This window comes from Lissotriton vulgaris, chromosome 1_1 (genome assembly GCF_964263255.1).
Source record: "Lissotriton vulgaris chromosome 1_1, aLisVul1.2, whole genome shotgun sequence".
Classification (NCBI taxonomy): Eukaryota; Metazoa; Chordata; class Amphibia; order Caudata; family Salamandridae; genus Lissotriton; species Lissotriton vulgaris.
Window position 1 is genome coordinate 234,604,763 of NC_141685.1, and position 20,297 is coordinate 234,625,059.

At 39.9% G+C, this 20,297-nt stretch overlaps 1 non-coding gene across 1 annotated transcript; it reads right to left on the reverse strand.

Annotated features, from left to right (window-relative positions):
• Window positions 1-10,540: 10,540 nt before the first annotated feature.
• TRNAA-AGC (transfer RNA alanine (anticodon AGC)) lies at window positions 10,541-10,613 on the reverse strand. The gene has a single exon. It is a non-coding gene; the product is annotated as a tRNA-Ala (tRNA).
• Between the last annotated feature and the right edge of the window lie 9,684 nt (window positions 10,614-20,297).

Genomic DNA, 20,297 nt, shown 5'->3' on the forward strand with positions numbered 1-20,297 from the left:
TGATTTATACATCCTTCAGAGGACAGAGTGTCAAAAAAAAATAAGAGAAAATGAAAACGGAAGTTGTGAGAACTTCATTTTGAGATTGCATAAGAATTCAAATTCCTCTCACATGCTAAAGAATACCTGAACCCTTTTGATTAAACCACTTTAGTTGTTATAATGAGACCATATTTGAAAGCCATCTGTGATTTTTCTGTTCTTACTCTGCAATGACCATGGGCAATGACAAGTTAAAAATAAAATGTATGCAAATTTTATAATGGAGAATGCGGGCATCAACCCCGCTACCTCTTGCATGCTAAGCGAGCGCTCTACCATTTGAGCTAATTCCCCTGAGTGTTTAATCTGCATAACATGAAAAAAGTAACCTCACTGCCTTCCACACTTTATTTGCAGTCCAATTGCCCATAACAGTGTTCAGTTCACTCCTAACTTATGCCTTACCTCCACTTATGGGATGTTTTACAGTTCAGGTTGGCCTGTTTACTACTCGAATATGAGTGATATTGTGGTGTGTTCATCTAGACTCATACCCTACCTAATCTTGAAGTTAAATTTCCCACCAATGAGAAACCAAGGGAGATACCATTTTTGATAGTTATTGCATGTCTAATGCAAGAATAATCACCAGATTATGAGAGTCCAGCAAAAATTACTCATTTTCGCCCAACGTGGGGCTCAAACCCACGACCCTAAGATTAAGAGTCTCATGCTCTACCGACTGAGCTAGCCGGGCTCCCACTTCAAGATGGTATGCAGACTAATCATTTTTTATGAAGGAAATCCATTCCTGGACAATTTTTGGGAGTTATTGCAGGTCTAATGCAAGATTAATCTCCATATTATGAGAGTCAATGCAATATTCAGGAAAAAATTACTCGTTTTCGCCCAACGTGGGGCTCGAACTCACGACCCTGAGATTAAGAGTCTCATGCTCTACCGACTGAGCGAGCCGGGCTCCCTCCTTAAGACAGTATGCAGACCAATCCCTTTTTGTGAAAAAAATCAAATCCTGGATATTCCTCTACTCTTGTTTTGCAAGAAAAGCCAGATTTATACATCCTTCAGAGGACAGAGTGTCAAACAAAATAAGAGAAAATGAAAACGGAAGTTGTGAGAACTTCATTTTGAGATTGCATAAGAATTCAAATTCCTCTCACATGCTAAAGAATACCTGCACCCTTTTGATTAAACCACTTTACTTGTTATAATGAGACCATATTTGAAAGCAATCTGTGATTTTTCTGTTCTTACTCTGCAATGACCATGGGCAATGACAAGTTAAAAATAAAATGTATGCAAATTTTATAATGGAGAATGCGGGCATCGATCCCGCTACCTCTCGCATGCTAAGCGAGCACTCTACCATTTGAGCTAATTCCCCTGTGTGTTTAATCTGCATAACATGAAAAAAGTAACCTCACTGCCTTCCACACTTTATCTGCAGTCCAATTGCCCATAACAGTGTTCAGTTCACTCCTAACTTATGCCTTACCTCCACTTATGGGATGTTTTACAGTTCAGGTTGGCCTGTTTACTACTCGAATATGAGTGATATTGTGGTGTGTTCATCTAGACTCATACCCTACCTAATCTTGAAGTTAAATTTCCCACCAATGAGAAACCAAGGGAGATACCATTTTTGATAGTTATTGCATGTCTAATGCAAGAATAATCACCAGATTATGAGAGTCCAGCAAAAATTACTCATTTTCGCCCAACGTGGGGCTCGAACCCACGACCCTGAGATTAAGAGTCTCATGCTCTACCGACTGAGCTAGCCGGGCTCCCACTTCAAGATGGTATGCAGACTAATCATTTTTCATGACGGAAATCCATTCCTGGACAATTTTTGGGAGTTATTTCAGGTCTAATGCAAGATTAATCTCCATATTATGAGAGTCAATGCAATATTCAGGAAAAAATTACTCGTTTTCGCCCAACGTGGGGCTCTAACCCACGACCCTGAGATTAAGAGTCTCATGCTCTACCGACTGAGCGAGCCGGGCTCCCTCCTTAAGACAGTATGCAGACCAATCCTTTTTTGTGAAAAAAATCAAATCCTGGATATTCCTCTACTCTTGTTTTGCAAGAAAAGCCAGATTTATACATCCTTCAGAGGACAGAGTGTCAAAAAAAATAAGAGAAAATGAAAACGGAAGTTGTGAGAACTTCATTTTGAGATTGCATAAGAATTCAAATTCCTCTCACATGCTAAAGAATACCTGAACCCTTTTGATTAAACCACTTTACTTGTTATAATGAGACCATATTTGAAAGCAATCTGTGATTTTTCTGTTCTTACTCTGCAATGACCTTGGCAATGACAAGTAAAAACTAAAATGTATGCAAATTTTATAATGAAGAATGCGGGCATCGATCCCGCTACCTCTCGCATGCTAAGCAAGCGCTCTACCATTTGAGCTAATTCCCCTGTGTGTTTAATCTGCATAACTTGAAAAAAGTAACCTCACTGCCTTCCACACTTTATTTGAAGTCCAATTGCCCATAACAGTGTTCAGTTCACTCCTAACTTATGCCTTACCTCCACTTATGGGATGTTTTACAGTTCAGGTTGGCCTGTTTACTACTCGAATATGAGTGATATTGTGGTGTGTTCATCTGGACTCATACCCTACCTAATCTTGAAGTTAAATTTCCCACCAATGAGAAACCAAGGGAGATACCATTTTTGATAGTTATTGCATGTCTAATGCAAGAATAATCACCAGATTATGAGAGTCCAGCAAAAATTACTCATTTTCGCCCAACGTGGGGCTCAAACCCACGACCCTGAGATTAAGAGTCTCATGCTCTACCGACTGAGCTAGCCGGGCTCCCACTGCAAGATGATATGCAGACTAATCATTTTTTATGAAGGAAATCCATTCCTGGACAATTTTTGGGAGTTATTGCAGGTCTAATGCAAGAATAATCTCCATATTATGAGAGTCAATGCAATATTCAGGCAAAAATTACTCGTTTTCACCCAACGTGGAGCTCGAACCCACAACCCTGAGATTAAGAGTCTCATGCTCTACCGACTGAGCTAGCCGGGCTCCCTCCTTAAGACAGTATGCAGACCAATCCCTTTTTGTGAAGAAAATCAAATCCTGGATATTCCTCTACTCTTGTTTTGCAAGGAAAGCCTGATTTATACATCCTTCAGAGGACAGAGTGTCAAAAAAAAATAAGAGAAAATGAAAACGGAAGTTGTGAGAACTTCATTTTGAGATTGCATAAGAATTCAAATTCCTCTCACATGCTAAAGAATACCTGAACCCTTTTGATTAAACCACTTTAGTTGTTATAATGAGACCATATTTGAAAGCCATCTGTGATTTTTCTGTTCTTACTCTGCAATGACCATGGGCAATGACAAGTTAAAAATAAAATGTATGCAAATTTTATAATGGAGAATGCGGGCATCAACCCCGCTACCTCTTGCATGCTAAGCGAGCGCTCTACCATTTGAGCTAATTCCCCTGAGTGTTTAATCTGCATAACATGAAAAAAGTAACCTCACTGCCTTCCACACTTTATTTGCAGTCCAATTGCCCATAACAGTGTTCAGTTCACTCCTAACTTATGCCTTACCTCCACTTATGGGATGTTTTACAGTTCAGGTTGGCCTGTTTACTACTCGAATATGAGTGATATTGTGGTGTGTTCATCTAGACTCATACCCTACCTAATCTTGAAGTTAAATTTCCCACCAATGAGAAACCAAGGGAGATACCATTTTTGATAGTTATTGCATGTCTAATGCAAGAATAATCACCAGATTATGAGAGTCCAGCAAAAATTACTCATTTTCGCCCAACGTGGGGCTCAAACCCACGACCCTAAGATTAAGAGTCTCATGCTCTACCGACTGAGCTAGCCGGGCTCCCACTTCAAGATGGTATGCAGACTAATCATTTTTTATGAAGGAAATCCATTCCTGGACAATTTTTGGGAGTTATTGCAGGTCTAATGCAAGATTAATCTCCATATTATGAGAGTCAATGCAATATTCAGGAAAAAATTACTCGTTTTCGCCCAACGTGGGGCTCGAACTCACGACCCTGAGATTAAGAGTCTCATGCTCTACCGACTGAGCGAGCCGGGCTCCCTCCTTAAGACAGTATGCAGACCAATCCCTTTTTGTGAAAAAAATCAAATCCTGGATATTCCTCTACTCTTGTTTTGCAAGAAAAGCCAGATTTATACATCCTTCAGAGGACAGAGTGTCAAACAAAATAAGAGAAAATGAAAACGGAAGTTGTGAGAACTTCATTTTGAGATTGCATAAGAATTCAAATTCCTCTCACATGCTAAAGAATACCTGCACCCTTTTGATTAAACCACTTTACTTGTTATAATGAGACCATATTTGAAAGCAATCTGTGATTTTTCTGTTCTTACTCTGCAATGACCATGGGCAATGACAAGTTAAAAATAAAATGTATGCAAATTTTATAATGGAGAATGCGGGCATCGATCCCGCTACCTCTCGCATGCTAAGCGAGCACTCTACCATTTGAGCTAATTCCCCTGTGTGTTTAATCTGCATAACATGAAAAAAGTAACCTCACTGCCTTCCACACTTTATCTGCAGTCCAATTGCCCATAACAGTGTTCAGTTCACTCCTAACTTATGCCTTACCTCCACTTATGGGATGTTTTACAGTTCAGGTTGGCCTGTTTACTACTCGAATATGAGTGATATTGTGGTGTGTTCATCTAGACTCATACCCTACCTAATCTTGAAGTTAAATTTCCCACCAATGAGAAACCAAGGGAGATACCATTTTTGATAGTTATTGCATGTCTAATGCAAGAATAATCACCAGATTATGAGAGTCCAGCAAAAATTACTCATTTTCGCCCAACGTGGGGCTCGAACCCACGACCCTGAGATTAAGAGTCTCATGCTCTACCGACTGAGCTAGCCGGGCTCCCACTTCAAGATGGTATGCAGACTAATCATTTTTCATGACGGAAATCCATTCCTGGACAATTTTTGGGAGTTATTTCAGGTCTAATGCAAGATTAATCTCCATATTATGAGAGTCAATGCAATATTCAGGAAAAAATTACTCGTTTTCGCCCAACGTGGGGCTCTAACCCACGACCCTGAGATTAAGAGTCTCATGCTCTACCGACTGAGCGAGCCGGGCTCCCTCCTTAAGACAGTATGCAGACCAATCCTTTTTTGTGAAAAAAATCAAATCCTGGATATTCCTCTACTCTTGTTTTGCAAGAAAAGCCAGATTTATACATCCTTCAGAGGACAGAGTGTCAAAAAAAATAAGAGAAAATGAAAACGGAAGTTGTGAGAACTTCATTTTGAGATTGCATAAGAATTCAAATTCCTCTCACATGCTAAAGAATACCTGAACCCTTTTGATTAAACCACTTTACTTGTTATAATGAGACCATATTTGAAAGCAATCTGTGATTTTTCTGTTCTTACTCTGCAATGACCTTGGCAATGACAAGTAAAAACTAAAATGTATGCAAATTTTATAATGAAGAATGCGGGCATCGATCCCGCTACCTCTCGCATGCTAAGCAAGCGCTCTACCATTTGAGCTAATTCCCCTGTGTGTTTAATCTGCATAACATGAAAAAAGTAACCTCACTGCCTTCCACACTTTATTTGAAGTCCAATTGCCCATAACAGTGTTCAGTTCACTCCTAACTTATGCCTTACCTCCACTTATGGGATGTTTTACAGTTCAGGTTGGCCTGTTTACTACTCGAATATGAGTGATATTGTGGTGTGTTCATCTGGACTCATACCCTACCTAATCTTGAAGTTAAATTTCCCACCAATGAGAAACCAAGGGAGATACCATTTTTGATAGTTATTGCATGTCTAATGCAAGAATAATCACCAGATTATGAGAGTCCAGCAAAAATTACTCATTTTCGCCCAACGTGGGGCTCGAACCCACGACCCTGAGATTAAGAGTCTCATGCTCTACCGACTGAGCTAGCCGGGCTCCCACTTCAAGATGGTATGCAGACTAATCATTTTTTATGAAGGAAATCCATTCCTGGACAATTTTTGGGAGTTATTGCAGGTCTAATGCAAGAATAATCTCCATATTATGAGAGTCAATGCAATATTCAGGCAAAAATTACTCGTTTTCGCCCAACGTGGGGCTCTACCCTGAGATTAAGAGTCTCATGCTCTACCGACTGAGCTAGCCGGGCTCCCTCCTTAAGACAGTATGCAGACCAATCCCTTTTTGTGAAAAAAATCAAATCCTGGATATTCCTCTACTCTTGTTTTGCAAGGAAAGCCAGATTTATACATCCTTCAGAGGACAGAGTGTCAAAAAAAATAAGAGAAAATGAAAATGGAAGTTGTGAGAACTTCGCTTTGAGATTGCAGAAGAATTCAAATTCCTCTCACATGCTAAAGAATACCTGAACCCTTTTGATTAAACCACTTTAGTTGTTATATTGAGACCATATTTGAAAGCCATCTGTGATTTTTCTGTTCTTACTCTGCAATGACCATGGGCAATGACAAGTTAAAAATAAAATGTATGCAAATTTTATAATGGAGAATGCGGGCATCGATCCCGCTACCTCTCGCATGCTAAGCGAGCACTCTACCATTTGAGCTAATTCCCCTGTGTGTTTAATCTGCATAACATGAAAAAAGTAACCTCACTGCCTTCCACACTTTATTTGCAGTCCAATTGCCCATAACAGTGTTCAGTTCACTCCTAACTTATGCCTTACCTCCACTTATGGGATGTTTTACAGTTCAGGTTGGCCTGTTTACTACTCGAATATGAGTGATATTGTGGTGTGTTCATCTAGACTCATACCCTACCTAATCTTGAAGTTAAATTTCCCACCAATGAGAAACCAAGGGAGATACCATTTTTGATAGTTATTGCATGTCTAATGCAAGAATAATCACCAGATTATGAGAGTCCAGCAAAAATTACTCATTTTCGCCCAACGTGGGGCTCGAACCCACGACCCTGAGATTAAGAGTCTCATGCTCTACCGACTGAGCTAGCCGGGCTCCCACTTCAAGATGGTATGCAGACTAATCATTTTTTATGAAGGAAATCCATTCCTGGACAATTTTTGGGAGTTATTGCAGGTCTAATGCAAGATTAATCTCCAGATTATGAGAGTCAATGCAATATTCAGGAAAAAATTACTTGTTTTCGCCCAACGTGGGGCTCGAACCCACGACCCTGAGATTAAGAGTCTCATGCTCTACCGACTCAGCTAGCCGGGCTCCCTCCTTAAGACAGTATGCAGACCAATCCCTTTTTGTGAAAAAAATCAAATCCTGGATATTCCTCTACTCTTGTTTTGCAAGGAAAGCCAGATTTATACATCCTTCAGAGGACAGAGTGTCAAAAAAAATAAGAGAAAATGAAAACGGAAGTTGTGAGAACTTCATTTTGAGATTGCATAAGAATTCAAATTCCTCTCACATGCTAAAGAATACCTGAACCCTTTTGATTAAACCACTTTAGTTGTTATAATGAGACCATATTTGAAAGCCATCTGTGATTTTTCTGTTCTTACTCTGCAATGACCATGGGCAATGACAAGTTAAAAATAAAATGTATGCAAATTTTATAATGGAGAATGTGGGCATCGATCCCGCTACCTCTCGCATGCTAAGCGAGCACTCTACCATTTGAGCTAATTCCCCTGTGTGTTTAATCTGCATAACATGAAAAAAGTAACCTCACTGCCTTCCACACTGTATTTGAAGTCCAATTGGCCATAACAGTGTTCAGTTCACTCCTAACTTATGCCTTACCTCCACTTATGGGATGTTTTACAGTTCAGGTTGGCCTGTTTACTACTCGAATATGAGTGATATTGTGGTGTGTTCATCTAGACTCATACTCTACCTAATCTTGAAGTTAAATTTCCCACCAATGAGAAACCAAGGGAGATACCATTTTTGATAGTTATTGCATGTCTAATGCAAGAATAATCACCAGATTATGAGAGTCGAGCAAAAATTACACATTTTCGCCCAACGTGGAGCTCGAACCCACGACCCTGAGATTAAAAGTCTCATGCTCTACCGACTGAGCTAGCCGGGCTCCCACTCTAAGATGGTATGCAGACTAATCATTTTTTATGAAGGAAATCCAGTCCTGGACAATTTTTGGGAGTTATTGCAGGTCTAATGCAAGATTAATCTCCATATTATGAGAGTCAATGCAATATTCAGGCAAAAATTACTCGTTTTCGCCCAACGTGGGGCTCGAACCCACGACCCTGAGATTAAGAGTCTCATGCTCTACTGACTGAGCTAGCCGGGCTCCCTCCTTAAGACAGTATGCAGACCAATCCCTTTTTGTGAAAAAAATCAAATCCTGGATATTCCTCTACTCTTGTTTTGCAAGGAAAGCCAGATTTATACATCCTTCAGAGGACAGAGTGTCAAAAAAAATAAGAGAAAATGAAAACGGAAGTTGTGAGAACTTCATTTTGAGATTGCATAAGAATTCAAATTCCTCTCACATGCTAAAGAATACCTGAACCCTTTTGATTAAACCACTTTAGTTGTTATAATGAGACCATATTTGAAAGCCATCTGTGATTTTTCTGTTCTTACTCTGCAATGACCTTGGCAATGACAAGTTAAAAATAAAATGTATGCACATTTTATAATGGAGAATGCTGGCATCGATCCCGCTACCTCTCGCATGCTAAGCGAGCGCTCTACCATTTGAGCTAATTCCCCTGTGTGTTTAATCTGCATAACATGAAAAAAGTAACCTCACTGCCTTCCACACTTTATTTGAAGTCCAATTGCCCATAACAGTGTTCAGTTCACTCCTAACTTATGCCTTACCTCCACTTATGGGATGTTTTACAGTTCAGGTTGGCCTGTTTACTACTCGAATATGAGTGATATTGTGGTGTGTTCATCTGGACTCATACCCTACCTAATCTTGAAGTTAAATTTCCCACCAATGAGAAACCAAGGGAGATACCATTTTTGATAGTTATTGCATGTCTAATGCAAGAATAATCACCAGATTATGAGAGTCCAGCAAAAATTACTAATTTTCGCCCAACGTGGGGCTCTAACCCACGACCCTGAGATTAAGAGTCTCATGCTCTACCGACTGAGCTAGCCGGGCTCCCTCCTTAAGACAGTATGCAGACCAATCCCTTTTTGTGAAAAAAATCAAATCCTGGATATTCCTCTACTCTTGTTTTGCAAGGAAAGCCAGATTTATACATCCTTCGGAGGACAGAGTGTCAAAAAAAATAAGAGAAAATGAAAACGGAAGTTGTGAGAACTTCATTTTGAGATTGCATAAGAATTCAAATTCCTCTCACATGCTAAAGAATACCTGAACCCTTTTGATTAAACCACTTTAGTTGTTATAATGAGACCATATTTGAAAGCCATCTGTGATTTTTCTGTTCTTACTCTGCAATGACCATGGGCAATGACAAGTTAAAAATAAAATGTATGCAAATTTTATAATGGAGAATGCGGGCATCGATCCCGCTACCTCTCGCATGCTAAGCGAGCACTCTACCATTTGAGCTAATTCCCCTGTGTGTTTAATCTGCATAACATGAAAAAAGTAACCTCACTGCCTTCCACACTGTATTTGAAGTCCAATTGCCCATAACAGTGTTCAGTTCACTCCTAACTTATGCCTTACCTCCACTTATGGGATGTTTTACAGTTCAGTTTGGCCTGTTTACTACTCGAATATGAGTGATATTGTGGTGTGTTCATCTAGACTCATACCCTACCTAATCTTGAAGTTAAATTTCCCACCAATGAGAAACCAAGGGAGATACCATTTTTGATAGTTATTGCATGTCTAATGCAAGAATAATCACCAGATTATGAGAGTCGAGCAAAAATTACACATTTTCGCCCAACGTGGAGCTCGAACCCACGACCCTGAGATTAAAAGTCCCATGCTCTACCGACTGAGCTAGCCGGGCTCCCACTCTAAGATGGTATGCAGACTAATCATTTTTTATGAAGGAAATCCAGTCCTGGACAATTTTTGGGAGTTATTGCAGGTCTAATGCAAGATTAATCTCCATATTATGAGAGTCAATGCAATATTCAGGCAAAAATTACTCGTTTTCGCCCAACGTGGGGCTCGAACCCACGACCCTGAGATTAAGAGTCTCATGCTCTACTGACTGAGCTAGCCGGGCTCCCTCCTTAAGACAGTATGCAGACCAATCCCTTTTTGTGAAAAAAATCAAATCCTGGATATTCCTCTACTCTTGTTTTGCAAGGAAAGCCAGATTTATACATCCTTCAGAGGACAGAGTGTCAAAAAAAATAAGAGAAAATGAAAACGGAAGTTGTGAGAACTTCATTTTGAGATTGCATAAGAATTCAAATTCCTCTCACATGCTAAAGAATACCTGAACCCTTTTGATTAAACCACTTTAGTTGTTATAATGAGACCATATTTGAAAGCCATCTGTGATTTTTCTGTTCTTACTCTGCAATGACCTTGGCAATGACAAGTTAAAAATAAAATGTATGCAAATTTTATAATGGAGAATGCGGGCATCGATCCCGCTACCTCTCGCATGCTAAGCGAGCGCTCTACCATTTGAGCTAATTCCCCTGTGTGTTTAATCTGCATAACATGAAAAAAGTAACCTCACTGCCTTCCACACTTTATTTGAAGTCCAATTGCCCATAACAGTGTTCAGTTCACTCCTAACTTATGCCTTACCTCCACTTATGGGATGTTTTACAGTTCAGGTTGGCCTGTTTACTACTCGAATATGAGTGATATTGTGGTGTGTTCATCTGGACTCATACCCTACCTAATCTTGAAGTTAAATTTCCCACCAATGAGAAACCAAGGGAGATACCATTTTTGATAGTTATTGCATGTCTAATACAAGAATAATCACCAGATTATGAGAGTCCAGCAAAAATTACTCATTTTCGCCCAACGTGGGGCTCGAACCCACGACCCTGAGATTAAGAGTCTCATGCTCTACCGACTGAGCTAGCCAGGCTCCCACTTCAAGATGGTATGCAGACTAATCATTTTTTATGAAGGAAATCCATTCCTGGACAATTTTTGGGAGTTATTGCAGGTCTAATGCAAGATTAATCTCCATATTATGAGAGTCAATGCAATATTCAGGCAAAAATTACTCGTTTTCGCCCAACGTGGGGCTCGAACCCACGACCCTGAGATTAAGAGTCTCATGCTCTACCGACTGAGCTAGCCAGGCTCCCTCCTTAAGACAGTATGCAGACCAATCCCTTTTTGTGAAAAAAATCAAATCCTGGATATTCCTCTACTCTTGTTTTGCAAGGAAAGCCAGATTTATACATCCTTCAGAGGACAGAGTGTCAAAAAAAATAAGAGAAAATGAAAATGGAAGTTGAGAGAACTTCATTTTGAGATTGCATAAGAATTCAAATTCCTCTCACATGCTAAAGAATACCTGAACCCTTTTGATTAAACCACTTTAGTTGTTATATTGAGACCATATTTGAAAGCCATCTGTGATTTTTCTGTTCTTACTCTGCAATGACCATGGGCAATGACAAGTTAAAAATAAAATGTATGCAAATTTTATAATGGAGAATGCGGGCATCGATCCCGCTACCTCTCGCATGCTAAGCGAGCACTCTACCATTTGAGCTAATTCCCCTGTGTGTTTAATCTGCATAACATGAAAAAAGTAACCTCACTGCCTTCCACACTTTATTTGCAGTCCAATTGCCCATAACAGTGTTCAGTTCACTCCTAGCTTATGCCTTACCTCCACTTATGGGATGTTTTACAGTTCAGGTTGGCCTGTTTACTACTCGAATATGAGTGATATTGTGGTGTGTTCATCTAGACTCAAACCCTACCTAATCTTGAAGTTAAATTTCCCACCAATGAGAAACCAAGGGAGATACCATTTTTGATAGTTATTGCATGTCTAATGCAAGAATAATCACCAGATTATGAGAGTCCAGCAAAAATTACTCATTTTCGCCCAACGTGGGGCTCGAACCCACGACCCTGAGATTAAGAGTCTCATGCTCAACCGACTGAGCTAGCCGGGCTCCCACTTCAAGATGGTATGCAGACTAATCATTTTTTATGAAGGAAATCCATTCCTGGACAATTTTTGGGAGTTATTGCAGGTCTAATGCAAGATTAATCTCCATATTATGAGAGTCAATGCAGTATTCAGGCAAAAATTACTCGTTTTCGCCCAACGTGGAGCTCGAACCCACGACCCTGAGATTAAGAGTCTCATGCTCTACCGACTGAGCTAGCCGGGCTCCCTCCTTAAGACAGTATGCAGACCAATCCCTTTTTGTGAAGAAAATCAAATCCTGGATATTCCTCTACTCTTGTTTTGCAAGGAAAGCCTGATTTATACATCCTTCAGAGGACAGAGTGTCAAAAAAAATAAGAGAAAATGAAAACGGAAGTTGTGAGAACTTCATTTTGAGATTGCATAAGAATTCAAATTCCTCTCACATGCTAAAGAATACCTGAACCCTTTTGATTAAACCACTTTAGTTGTTATAATGAGACCATATTTGAAAGCCATCTGTGATTTTTCTGTTCTTACTCTGCAATGACCATGGGCAATGACAAGTTAAAAATAAAATGTATGCAAATTTTATAATGGAGAATGCGGGCATCTACCCCGCTACCTCTCGCATGCTAAGCGAGCGCTCTACCATTTGAGCTAATTCCCCTGAGTGTTTAATCTACATAACATGAAAAAAGTAACCTCACTGCCTTCCACACTTTATTTGCAGTTCAATTGCCCATAACAGTGTTCAGTTCACTCCTAACTTATGCCTTACCTCCACTTATGGGATGTTTTACAGTTCAGGTTGGCCTGTTTACTACTCGAATATGAGTGATATTGTGGTGTGTTCATCTAGACTCATACCCTACCTAATCTTGAAGTTAAATTTCCCACCAATGAGAAACCAAGGGAGATACCATTTTTGATAGTTATTGCATGTCTAATGCAAGAATAATCACCAGATTATGAGAGTCCAGCAAAAATTACTCATTTTCGCCCAACGTGGGGCTCAAACCCACGACCCTGAGATTAAGAGTCTCATGCTCTACCGACTGAGCTAGCCGGGCTCCCACTTCAAGATGGTATGCAGACTAATCATTTTTTATGAAGGAAATCCATTCCTGGACAATTTTTGGGAGTTATTGCAGGTCTAATGCAAGATTAATCTCCATATTATGAGAGTCAATGCAATATTCAGGCAAAAATTACTCGTTTTCGCCCAACGTGGGGCTCGAACCCACGACCCTGAGATTAAGAGTCTCATGCTCTACCGACTGAGCTAGCCGGGCTCCTTCCTTAAGACAGTATGCAGACCAATCCCTTTTTGTGAAGAAAATCAAATCCTGGATATTCCTCTACTCTTGTTTTGCAAGGAAAGCCTGATTTATACATCCTTCAGAGGACAGAGTGTCAAAAAAAAAATAAGAGAAAATGAAAACGGAAGTTGTGAGAACTTCATTTTGAGATTGCATAAGAATTCAAATTCCTCTAAACATGCTAAAGAATACCTGAACCCTTTTGATTAAACCACTTTAGTTGTTATAATGAGACCATATTTGAAAGCCATCTGTGATTTTTCTGTTCTTACTCTGCAATGACCATGGGCAATGACAAGTTAAAAATAAAATGTATGCAAATTTTATAATGGAGAATGCGGGCATCAACCCCGCTACCTCTCGCATGCTAAGCGAGCGCTCTACCATTTGAGCTAATTCCCCTGAGTGTTTAATCTGCATAACATGAAAAAAGTAACCTCACTGCCTTCCACACTTTATTTGCAGTCCAATTGCCCATAACAGTGTTCAGTTCACTCCTAACTTATGCCTTACCTCCACTTATGGGATGTTTTACAGTTCAGGTTGGCCTGTTTACTACTCGAATATGAGTGATATTGTGGTGTGTTCATCTAGACTCATACCCTACCTAATCTTGAAGTTAAATTTCCCACCAATGAGAAACCAAGGGAGATACCATTTTTGATAGTTATTGCATGTCTAATGCAAGAATAATCACCAGATTATGAGAGTCCAGCAAAAATTACTCATTTTCGCCCAACGTGGGGCTCAAACCCACGACCCTGAGATTAAGAGTCTCATGCTCTACCGACTGAGCTAGCCGGGCTCCCACTTCAAGATGGTATGCAGACTAATCATTTTTTATGAAGGAAATCCATTCCTGGACAATTTTTGGGAGTTATTGCAGGTCTAATGCAAGATTAATCTCCATATTATGAGAGTCAATGCAATATTCAGGCAAAAATTACTCGTTTTCGCCCAACGTGGGGCTCGAACCCACGACCCTGAGATTAAGAGTCTCATGCTCTACCGACTGAGCTAGCCGGGCTCCCTCCTTAAGACAGTATGCAGACCAATCCCTTTTTGTGAAGAAAATCATATCCTGGATATTCCTCTACTCTTGTTTTGCAAGGAAGGCCTGATTTATACATCCTTCAGAGGACAGAGTGTCAAAAAAAAATAAGAGAAAATGAAAACGGAAGTTGTGAGAACTTCATTTTGAGATTGCATAAGAATTCAAATTCCTCTCACATGCTAAAGAATACCTGAACCCTTTTGATTAAACCACTTTAGTTGTTATAATGAGACCATATTTGAAAGCCATCTGTGATTTTTCTGTTCTTACTCTGCAATGACCATGGGCAATGACAAGTTAAAAATAAAATGTATGCAAATTTTATAATGGGGAATGCGGGCATCAACCTCGCTACCTCTCGCATGCTAAGCGAGCGCTCTACCATTTGAGCTAATTCCCCTGAGTGTTTAATCTGCATAACATGAAAAAAGTAACCTCACTGCCTTCCGCACTTTATTTGCAGTCCAATTGCCCATAACAGTGTTCAGTTCACTCCTAACTTATGCCTTACCTCCACTTATGGGATGTTTTACAGTTCAGGTTGGCCTGTTTACTACTCGAATATGAGTGATATTGTGGTGTGTTCATCTAGACTCATACCCTACCTAATCTTGAAGTTAAATTTCCCACCAATGAGAAACCAAGGGAGATACCATTTTTGATAGTTATTGCATGTCTAATGCAAGAATAATCACCAGATTATGAGAGTCCAGCAAAAATTACTCATTTTCGCCCAACGTGGGGCTCAAACCCACGACCCTGAGATTAAGAGTCTCATGCTCTACCGACTGAGCTAGCCGGGCTCCCACTTCAAGATGGTATGCAGACTAATCATTTTTTATGAAGGAAATCCATTCCTGGACAATTTTTGGGAGTTATTGCAGGTCTAATGCAAGATTAATCTCCATATTATGAGAGTCAATGCAATATTCAGGCAAAAATTACTCGTTTTCGCCCAACGTGGGGCTCGAACCCACGACCCTGAGATTAAGAGTCTCATGCTCTACCGACTGAGCTAGCCGGGCTCCCTCCTTAAGACAGTATGCAGACCAATCCCTCTTTGTGAAGAAAATCAAATCCTGGATATTCCTCTACTCTTGTTTTGCAAGGAAAGCCTGATTTATACATCCTTCAGAGGACAGAGTGTCAAAAAAAAATAAGAGAAAATGAAAACGGAAGTTGTGAGAACTTCATTTTGAGATTGCATAAGAATTCAAATTCCTCTCACATGCTAAAGAATACCTGAACCCTTTTGATTAAACCACTTTAGTTGTTATAATGAGACCATATTTGAAAGCCATCTGTGATTTTTCTGTTCTTACTCTGCAATGACCATGGGCAATGACAAGTTAAAAATAAAATGTATGCAAATTTTATAATGGAGAATGCGGGCATCAACCCCGCTACCTCTTGCATGCTAAGCGAGCGCTCTACCATTTGAGCTAATTCCCCTGAGTGTTTAATCTGCATAACATGAAAAAAGTAACCTCACTGCCTTCCACACTTTATTTGCAGTCCAATTGCCCATAACAGTGTTCAGTTCACTCCTAACTTATGCCTTACCTCCACTTATGGGATGTTTTACAGTTCAGGTTGGCCTGTTTACTACTCGAATATGAGTGATATTGTGGTGTGTTCATCTAGACTCATACCCTACCTAATCTTGAAGTTAAATTTCCCACCAATGAGAAACCAAGGGAGATACCATTTTTGATAGTTATTGCATGTCTAATGCAAGAATAATCACCAGATTATGAGAGTCCAGCAAAAATTACTCATTTTCGCCCAACGTGGGGCTCAAACCCACGACCCTAAGATTAAGAGTCTCATGCTCTACCGACTGAGCTAGCCGGGCTCCCACTTCAAGATGGTATGCAGACTAATCATTTTTTATGAAGGAAATCCATTCCTGGACAATTTTTGGGAGTTATTGCAGGTCTAATGCAAGATTAATCTCCATATTATGAGAGTCAATGCAATATTCAGGAAAAAATTACTCGTTTTCGCCCAACGTGGGGCTCGAACTCACGACCCTGAGATTAAGAGTCTCATGCTCTACCGACTGAGCGAGCCGGGCTCCCTCCTTAAGACAGTATGCAGACCAATCCCTTTTTGTGAAAAAAATCAAATCCTGGATATTCCTCTACTCTTGTTTTGCAAGAAAAGCCAGATTTATACATCCTTCAGAGGACAGAGTGTCAAACAAAATAAGAGAAAATGAAAACGGAAGTTGTGAGAACTTCATTTTGAGATTGCATAAGAATTCAAATTCCTCTCACATGCTAAAGAATACCTGCACCCTTTTGATTAAACCACTTTACTTGTTATAATGAGACCATATTTGAAAGCAATCTGTGATTTTTCTGTTCTTACTCTGCAATGACCATGGGCAATGACAAGTTAAAAATAAAATGTATGCAAATTTTATAATGGAGAATGCGGGCATCGATCCCGCTACCTCTCGCATGCTAAGCGAGCACTCTACCATTTGAGCTAATTCCCCTGTGTGTTTAATCTGCATAACATGAAAAAAGTAACCTCACTGCCTTCCACACTTTATCTGCAGTCCAATTGCCCATAACAGTGTTCAGTTCACTCCTAACTTATGCCTTACCTCCACTTATGGGATGTTTTACAGTTCAGGTTGGCCTGTTTACTACTCGAATATGAGTGATATTGTGGTGTGTTCATCTAGACTCATACCCTACCTAATCTTGAAGTTAAATTTCCCACCAATGAGAAACCAAGGGAGATACCATTTTTGATAGTTATTGCATGTCTAATGCAAGAATAATCACCAGATTATGAGAGTCCAGCAAAAATTACTCATTTTCGCCCAACGTGGGGCTCGAACCCACGACCCTGAGATTAAGAGTCTCATGCTCTACCGACTGAGCTAGCCGGGCTCCCACTTCAAGATGGTATGCAGACTAATCATTTTTCATGACGGAAATCCATTCCTGGACAATTTTTGGGAGTTATTTCAGGTCTAATGCAAGATTAATCTCCATATTATGAGAGTCAATGCAATATTCAGGAAAAAATTACTCGTTTTCGCCCAACGTGGGGCTCTAACCCACGACCCTGAGATTAAGAGTCTCATGCTCTACCGACTGAGCGAGCCGGGCTCCCTCCTTAAGACAGTATGCAGACCAATCCTTTTTTGTGAAAAAAATCAAATCCTGGATATTCCTCTACTCTTGTTTTGCAAGAAAAGCCAGATTTATACATCCTTCAGAGGACAGAGTGTCAAAAAAAATAAGAGAAAATGAAAACGGAAGTTGTGAGAACTTCATTTTGAGATTGCATAAGAATTCAAATTCCTCTCACATGCTAAAGAATACCTGAACCCTTTTGATTAAACCACTTTACTTGTTATAATGAGACCATATTTGAAAGCAATCTGTGATTTTTCTGTTCTTACTCTGCAATGACCTTGGCAATGACAAGTAAAAACTAAAATGTATGCAAATTTTATAATGAAGAATGCGGGCATCAATCCCGCTACCTCTCGCATGCTAAGCAAGCGCTCTACCATTTGAGCTAATTCCCCTGTGTGTTTAATCTGCATAACATGAAAAAAGTAACCTCACTGCCTTCCACACTTTATTTGAAGTCCAATTGCCCATAACAGTGTTCAGTTCACTCCTAACTTATGCCTTACCTCCACTTATGGGATGTTTTACAGTTCAGGTTGGCCTGTTTACTACTCGAATATGAGTGATATTGTGGTGTGTTCATCTGGACTCATACCCTACCTAATCTTGAAGTTAAATTTCCCACCAATGAGAAACCAAGGGAGATACCATTTTTGATAGTTATTGCATGTCTAATGCAAGAATAATCACCAGATTATGAGAGTCCAGCAAAAATTACTCATTTTCGCCCAACGTGGGGCTCGAACCCACGACCCTGAGATTAAGAGTCTCATGCTCTACCGACTGAGCTAGCCGGGCTCCCACTTCAAGATGGTATGCAGACTAATCATTTTTTATGAAGGAAATCCATTCCTGGACAATTTTTGGGAGTTATTGCAGGTCTAATGCAAGAATAATCTCCATATTATGAGAGTCAATGCAATATTCAGGCAAAAATTACTCGTTTTCGCCCAACGTGGGGCTCGACCCTGAGATTAAGAGTCTCATGCTCTACCGACTGAGCTAGCCGGGCTCCCTCCTTAAGACAGTATGCAGACCAATCCCTTTTTGTGAAAAAAATCAAATCCTGGATATTCCTCTACTCTTGTTTTGCAAGGAAAGCCAGATTTATACATCCTTCAGAGGACAGAGTGTCAAAAAAAATAAGAGAAAATGAAAATGGAAGTTGTGAGAACTTCGTTTTGAGATTGCAGAAGAATTCAAATTCCTCTCACATGCTAAAGAATACCTGAACCCTTTTGATTAAACCACTTTAGTTGTTATATTGAGACCATATTTGAAAGCCATCTGTGATTTTTCTGTTCTTACTCTGCAATGACCATGGGCAATGACAAGTTAAAAATAAAATGTATGCAAATTTTATAATGGAGAATGCGGGCATCGATCCCGCTACCTCTCGCATGCTAAGCGAGCACTCTACCATTTGAGCTAATTCCCCTGTGTGTTTAATCTGCATAACATGAAAAAAGTAACCTCACTGCCTTCCACACTTTATTTGCAGTCCAATTGCCCATAACAGTGTTCAGTTCACTCCTAACTTATGCCTTACCTCCACTTATGGGATGTTTTACAGTTCAGGTTGGCCTGTTTACTACTCGAATATGAGTGATATTGTGGTGTGTTCATCTAGACTCATACCCTACCTAATCTTGAAGTTAAATTTCCCACCAATGAGAAACCAAGGGAGATACCATTTTTGATAGTTATTGCATGTCTAATGCAAGAATAATCACCAGATTATGAGAGTCCAGCAAAAATTACTCATTTTCGCCCAACGTGGGGCTCGAACCCACGACCCTGAGATTAAGAGTCTCATGCTCTACCGACTGAGCTAGCCGGGCTCCCACTTCAAGATGGTATGCAGACTAATCATTTTTTATGAAGGAAATCCATTCCTGGACAATTTTTGGGAGTTATTGCAGGTCTAATGCAAGATTAATCTCCAGATTATGAGAGTCAATGCAATATTCAGGAAAAAATTACTTGTTTTCGCCCAACGTGGGGCTCGAACCCACGACCCTGAGATTAAGAGTCTCATGCTCTACCGACTCAGCTAGCCGGGCTCCCTCCTTAAGACAGTATGCAGACCAATCCCTTTTTGTGAAAAAAATCAAATCCTGGATATTCCTCTACTCTTGTTTTGCAAGGAAAGCCAGATTTATACATCCTTCAGAGGACAGAGTGTCAAAAAAAATAAGAGAAAATGAAAACGGAAGTTGTGAGAACTTCATTTTGAGATTGCATAAGAATTCAAATTCCTCTCACATGCTAAAGAATACCTGAACCCTTTTGATTAAACCACTTTAGTTGTTATAATGAGACCATATTTGAAAGCCATCTGTGATTTTTCTGTTCTTACTCTGCAATGACCATGGGCAATGACAAGTTAAAAATAAAATGTATGCAAATTTTATAATGGAGAATGTGGGCATCGATCCCGCTACCTCTCGCATGCTAAGCGAGCACTCTACCATTTGAGCTAATTCCCCTGTGTGTTTAATCTGCATAACATGAAAAAAGTAACCTCACTGCCTTCCACACTGTATTTGAAGTCCAATTGGCCATAACAGTGTTCAGTTCACTCCTAACTTATGCCTTACCTCCACTTATGGGATGTTTTACAGTTCAGGTTGGCCTGTTTACTACTCGAATATGAGTGATATTGTGGTGTGTTCATCTAGACTCATACTCTACCTAATCTTGAAGTTAAATTTCCCA